Raw genomic sequence first — 7,893 nt, 5'->3', positions numbered from 1 at the left:
TTGAAAAGGACCAATCAGAATTATCCATAGCCTACTTAAGAACACCTTTTGCCAGTCACCTACATCTTGATAAAGCTCCCTGGTGAGGGAAATGCGTCGATCTAAGTGACTGTGCCTACTACAGATGATGACATCTGAATTTCAAATCAACTTCTAATCAATCTCTGAGGTAACCCGGGTTATTTTTGCTACGTTTTAAATCATCGATATCTGAGTCTAACCTATCCCTGCGTGCATTGGCACTAGGTGCAGGGTGTAATTTTAACTGGCACACAAAGAATTTATCTCCTAAAGTAAACCTGGATACAATATACACTCCAGCTGAGAATTTCTTCGTTTTTTGACAACCGGAGATTTTACCGGTGACGTCAGACGCCAAGATCCATGCGGCGTGCTGACTTGGCTGAGAGATAGCCGGCGGACACAGGCTCCAGAAGCTCTTCCAGGATTAAGATAAAGTAAGCTTTAAAATTTGACTTTACCACAATTGAAGGGAGTGTGTAATCACCCCTAGAAAGCATACTTCTGTTTGCCATTTCAATCTATTACGGAACTTGTATAGAGACTTTGTACTATCTATCGATAATTTTACGGGGGAAAAAAATCCACTCCGGATAACGATTCTAGCATAATAATAATCATCACGAAAGTTAACAATATAAGATTTAATCGTGCTTACATGATATACAGGTTTTAACTATCTGCTGACAATTACAGAGATTGTTTTATTTTATATTTTTTTAGATTTTTTAGGTTTTAGAGATATTTTAGGCTGTGCATTTGGGGAGACGTCCCCTTTCTACATTGTAAAACTTGTTAATCGCTAATAAATATGTAAGATTTTTTTACATCTGTGTGCATTTATTATATAAGGGCTATCTGATAGGTTCCTTGGAACCTGCTATTTTTCAGTTCTGGACCCATAAATGTATAATCTCAAATATTGCTATTGATAATCCACTTTTGACTACTCAGTCCCCAAGTTCCGTTTTATCCTATGTAAGGAGGTTTCACACATAATAAATTGTAAACACTGTTAACGATACAAATTACCCACATCCCCCTTTTTAGTAACAATTTTTGTTTCTCTTTTGATATCACTTAGAAAAGTTTATATCCACTCCTAATTTTAGCACATAAAATCTTAAGAACAACACTTGTTTCTCAACAACTGTTTATGCTACAAATTAACTAATTTTTATTTTAACAATTTTAGCATATATTTCAAAGATCACATTTTATTTTTTTTCACCATTGTTGAAACATAACCAAGTATATACAATCCTCAAATATTAATCTAATACTAAAGATCACTAAGATAAACAGAACTTTGTTCTGATACCTTCAGCTTCTTTAGCGCACTTACCCCCCCCCCTTTTTTTCACTCAAACAACTGAGAAGAACGAAGGATCTTCTCAATCTGTAAGTGTGTGGTGTCTCCTTTGTACCAGCGCTCTACTGTCACCCCACAGATCACAAAAACTTTTCCTTCACTTAGTAGTAGCTGCAGGTATATCACTTCCAATATGGAAGATATTTTTGATTTCAGGGATCAAATTTTCTCAGATATGAAAGATGATAACATTCAAATAACTAACACATGTACACCGGATAAAATATCTGATCTAATGCAGAATTTAGAACAAAATATGATAAAAGAACTTAAACAAAAGATGGAATTAGTCTTTCTAAATAGATATACCACTAAGGACATTATCCCAAGAGGGCTTCGCCTTAACAAAAATTGCACATTTCCACTTTCAGACACACTACAGACTGAGTGGACTGATACTTTAAAGAAAGCATCAAACACTCTAATAGATATTTTAAAAAGATCTAGGAAGGAGACTCTAATTACTATTGAGAAAAATATTCTGGAAATTAAAGATAAACTGAAAGATAAAAAAAGTAGTAACGAATTCAAGGAAAGGCAAAAAGTAATTATTGATAAACTAGCAAATTTAAATAAGGACCTTTTAAGATCAAAATGGGGAAAAATGGAAAGGGACATAAATGACAATATGCAAATAAATAGAGAGGAAAATATGAATGAAACCCCCTTGAGACACAATCGCCAAGATGTAAGACGAGAAAACAATCACATGAATAGAACCATTAAAGACCCCCAAACACAATACTACATTAATCCAGAAAATAACAGAAATTTTCATCCTTATAATGACTACCACAATCATGAGAGGTATCAAAGTAATGACCGCAATTTCCAATATAACAATAATGATCATAATGCCCAATATGATAGACCAAGATATAACAACAATGGCCATAATAACCAATATGATAGACCAAGACATCCCAGGTATCAAAGTAGAGATCATTTCTATTCAGAATTTAGACATAACATGCATAGACAGAATCTAGACAGAAGTAATCAAAATAGACATAATAATTGGGAGTACCCAAGAAGAACTAACAGATGGACAGAAAGACAGAATGATATTTGGAGGGTCCCGACACATAATCGTTTTGAAACACTTAGAGACCAAAGACCCCATGAGGGGGAACAACAAAATAATGATGAACAAGTTTTTTTAAAGAGGAGCCCTCTAGAGGAGGGCCACTCAAGAGATCTGATAAGACACGAAAGCGAATCAAATACCAGAAGAAAAAGAAATTTAGAGGAAAGAGAGGAGGAGGAGTTTCTAAACGAGGCAAAAAGGTGGAGATAGAGACTAAACAGGGGTTTTTTTTAATTTAAGTAGTATTAAACTAAAGGCAGAAGAAGAAAAAGTTCTAAGTTTAGGTCTATCTTTCGCACCAACTAAAAGACTAAACAAATTTAACACACATATTCACATAAAAAAGTTTGTGAGGAACCTAACAATAAAAAGATTTTTTCTTAATTGTCCCATTGAAAGACAAATAACCAATAGACCGATTCTAGACAACATTCAACACACAGATTTTAAGGTCAAATCAAAATTTAACCCAGTCCAGGCAAAGGGTAACTATCTTGACACATTTGAAAAACTAGTATGTAAAGATATACAAAAATCCAATTTTCAAAAGAAAAAGAAATATAATCTAAATGCCAAAGAAAAAGGAATAATTGAAAATCTTCAAAAAAACAGTAATATAACCATCAAACCCGCGGATAAGGGCGGAGGAATTGTCCTTATGGATACTAGTAAATACATAAAAGAGGCAGATAAACTTCTAAACGATACTAAAACTTATAAAAAACTAGATTTCAATCCAACTGAAAAATTCAGTAAGATATTAAACAAAATTCTTAAAGAGGGCAGTGTATCAGGGATACTGAACAACAAAGAACTTGAATTTTTGACACCCAAATATCCCTGTATACCCATATTCTACTTCTTGCCAAAAATTCATAAATGTTTGGTAAACCCTCCAGGGAGACCAATCATTTCTGGCATAGAATCACTATCGGCTAATTTATCCAAATATGTTGACAATTTCCTTCAGAAACATGTAAAGAATTTAAATTCATACCTTAAAGACTCCGCACAAGTATTAAACACACTTAAATCTATTAATTGGGAAGAAGGGATGTACCTGGTAACATGCGATGTTACATCGCTGTACACAGTGATTAACCACTCCAAGGGCATTAAAGCCGTAGACATGTTTCTCAGCTCTGACCCACTTATGACAGACCAACATAGGTCCTTTATTTTGAAAAGCATTAAATACATACTAGAAAATAATTACTTCTCTTTTAACGAGAAATTCTATCTTCAAGTAGAGGGCACGGCCATGGGCACAAGGTTTGCACCTAGCTATGCCAACCTGTTTATGGGTGCATGGGAATCCCAGTTCTTTGATAGCTATGGTGCAAACCTTGTGCTCTATAAAAGGTACATTGATGACCTGCTGATAGTGTGGAGGGGGACAGAACAAGAACTACAAATTATGTTTAAAGAAATGAATAACAACACTTGGGGTCTAAACTTTACACATAACTACAGTAAAGACTCAATAGTATTTTTAGACCTAGAGATTATGAGGGTGGAAAACCAATTAGAAACAAAAACTCATTTCAAAAAGGTTGACTGTAGCAATTACATACACGCAAATAGCTGCCACTTGGACGTATGGAAAAAGAGTATCCCAATAGGGCAATATTTACGTATTAGGAAGAACTGCTCTAGGATACTAGACTTTGAACAGCAGTCTGAGATCTTATTAGAAAGATTCAAAGTTAGGGGTTACAAAAATGACATCACAAAGAAAGCCATAGAAAGAGCAAAGAATACGGATAGAGAGTCTCTATTAATGTATAAAGAAAGACCAAGAGAAAACAATGCCGATAAAATAAAGATCCCATTTATAACGGATTACAGTATTGATCAAAACATTATAAAAAAAGCAATAAAAAAACACTGGCATCTTCTTAAAGAAGACGATGTATTAGGTGAAAAAATCTCTGATAACCCCGTATTTATATTCAAAAAAGTTGCCAACTTAAAGACACTCTTAGCCCCTAGTGAACTGAAAAAAACAAAGAAAATTATTTCTAAACAAAAAGATCTAACAGGCAAAGATATTATGGGTTTTTTTCCCCTGCTATTCATGCAAGGCCTGTAGCCATAGCAGTAAAGTGAAGAATATCGAAATCAATAATGTTACAAGACCCCTCATTATTCAAGATATAAGATGTACTAATAAAAATATAATTTATGTCTTAAAATGCTCCTGTAATCTTTTTTACTTTGGAGAAACTACAAGAATGGTAAGGGACCGTATAAGAGAGCACATTGGCAATATCAAAAATGGTAAGGACGACACTCACTTATACAAACATTTCAAAACAGTTCACAAAGGCAATACTAAACATTTAAAATATTGGGCCATAAAGAAAGTACATAAACATTGGAGAGGTGGGAATATAGAGAAGAAATTGTTAATAAAGGAAGCCGAACTGATCTACAAATATGATACTCTATACCCCAAAGGCCTGAACTCTGAACTAGACCTCTCACCTTTTCTTTTTGAATTATAACAAAATTAACAGAGAGTGTTTAAATAATTCCCATCTATCACACAAACCCCAATTAACAAAAATAGCAATTTGAGAATATGCAGATAGACCTTATGCATACAGATGTAAGTATTCTAAGTAATACATTCCCATGAACAGCTGTTATGTTCTTATAGGAGGGACAACATTAGTCACAATGTACCAAAATTTGATTTTGAATATACAGTGTAAGAAATTATATAATACAGAGCATATAGTTAAAATAAAAACCAATATTTGCTGTTCTGAAAAAAAACATCTGATTTTAAAAAAACAGGAAACCAATAAGAAAAATGACTTAAGCACCAGAAAAAGAACTGCATTAAAAAGTTTAAGAGTCTTCTTTTGAGTTTAAAGACTTCCACCTTAAGTCTCTGAGCATGTATAAGGAGTACGATACCCGTATGAAGAAAACACCTGGAATTCCACCTTTACAAAAAAGCATTTGAAAAGGACCAATCAGAATTATCCATAGCCTACTTAAGAACACCTTTTGCCAGTCACCTACATCTTGATAAAGCTCCCTGGTGAGTGAAACGCGTCGATCTAAGTGACTGTGCCTACTACAGATGATGACATCTGAATTTCAAATCAACTTCTAATCAATCTCTGAGGTAACCCGGGTTATTTTTGCTACGTTTTAAATCATCGATATCTGAGTCTAACCTATCCCTGCGTGCATTGGCACTAGGTGCAGGGTGTAATTTTAACTGGCACACAAAGAATTTATCTCCTAAAGTAAACCTGGATACAATATACACTCCAGCTGAGAATTTCTTCGTTTTTTGACAACCGGAGATTTTACCGGTGACGTCAGACGCCAAGATCCATGCGGTGTGCTGACTTGGCTGAGAGATAGCCGGCAGACACAGGCTCCAGAAGCTCTTCCAGGATTCAGATAAAGTAAGCTTTAAAATTTGACTTTACCACAATTGAAGGGAGTGTGTAATCACCCCTAGAAAGCATACTTCTGTTTGTCATTTCAATCTATTACGGAACTTGTATAGAGACTTTGTACTATCTATCGATAATTTTAAGGTGAAAAAAATCCACTCCGGATAACGATTGTAGCATAATAATAATCATCACGAAAGTTAACAATATAAGATTTAATCGTGCTTACATGATATACAGGTTTTAACTATCTGCTGACAATTACAGAGATTGTTTTATTTTATATTTTTTTAGATTTTGTAGGTTTTAGAGAAATTTTAGGCTGTGCATTTGGGGAGACGTCCCCTTTCTACATTGTAAAACTTGTTAATCGCTAATAAATATGTAAGATTTTTTTACATCTGTGTGCATTTATTATATAAGGGCTATCTGATAGGTTCCTTGGAACCTGCTATTTTTCAGTTCTGGACCCATAAATGTATAATCTCAAATATTGCTATTGATAATCCACTTTTGACTACTCAGTCCCCAAGTTCCGTTTTATCCTATGTAAGGAGGTTTCACACATAATAAATTGTAAACACTGTTAACGATACAAATTACCCACATCCCCTTTTTAGTAACAATTTTTGTTTCTTTTTTGATATCACTTAGAAAAGTTTATATCCACTCCTAATTTTAGCACATAAAATCTTAAGAACAACACTTGTTTCTCAACAACTGTTTATGCTACAAATTAACTAATTTTTATTTTAACAATTTTAGCACATATTTCAAAGATCACATTTTATTTTTTTTTCACCATTGTTGAAACATAACCAAGTATATACAATCCTCAAATATTAATCTAATACTAATGATCACTAAGATAAACAAAACTTTGTTCTGATACCTTCAGCTTTTTTAGCGCACTTACCCCACCCCCCCTTTTTTTCACTCAAACAACTGAGAAGAACGAAGGATCTTCTCAATCTGTAAGTGTGTGGTGTCTCCTTCGTACCAGCGCTCTACTGTCACCCCACAGAAAACTAAAGACTTGGCCACGTTTCCCTCCTGTGTAATGTTCTTGCTATGCTTCTCATTAGCCATACAGATTTTCTTCTTCACCACTATGGTTTGAAGAACTTGCAGTCTAACCTTGAGATGGAATATCAAGTAACTACCCGTTGTCACTGTTCACTCCCCATCTGTCAAAAAGAAGTAACTACTTCAGCGTCTCTAGAGTCTCTCTCACCATAACTTTCTGTCCAGTATCCCTCTGCACTTTTACTTTGAGACATAGGTAACTATAGGTAGCTATTGGAATAATAGGTAAAAAACAATGCCTAGACCGGCTCCAATGGTAGGATAAAAGTAGTTGATTACGGGTCTAACCTGAAACGCGTCAGTGACGTAAGCAGGGCCGAGGTTGTAGCATTTTTGCTTTTACATATGGCGATACACTCGTCAGTGGTTTGTTCAATACATTTTAAATTGATATGAAGTAATAAAGTTTCCTTTTATCCTACCATTGGAGCCGGTCTGGGTATTGTTTTTTACCTATTATACCAATCTTCATCAAGGACACTCATAGGGCTCATGGTGTTTGGATTACAAGTTTTACGGCACGGCTACAGCATGGAGGCTGTTTGTGGAAGCGGCAGCTGTGAGCAGAGTGGGTGAGACGCTGGGAATTATCTCAGGAGAAAGTGGCGGATACTTTGTGAAAACAGGTACTTCGGTGTCAGAGATACTGTATCAACCGAAAATGTAAGTACCTTATGTTACTAAGACTGTGATATCTATAGGAGGGCAACTCTTTCATATTGGAGACGCACTGTGAATATACAGTAAACATATCACATAGCGCCCTTTCCTCGCACCGTAAGTAGATGGGCTGACGGATTGTTTTTCGTTTTGTATTTGCATTAGCTATTGGAAGACAATATGGTTTTTTTTTTTGTAACTTGTTTTTTTTTTATTTTTTGTAATTTAGTGGGGTTAAATTAGAGAGG

The sequence above is a fragment of the Bombina bombina genome, chromosome 4 (genome assembly GCF_027579735.1).
Source record: "Bombina bombina isolate aBomBom1 chromosome 4, aBomBom1.pri, whole genome shotgun sequence".
Lineage (NCBI taxonomy): Eukaryota > Metazoa > Chordata > Amphibia > Anura > Bombinatoridae > Bombina > Bombina bombina.
The sequence above is the reverse complement of the archived record's forward strand: the minus strand, read 5'-3'. Positions refer to the sequence as shown.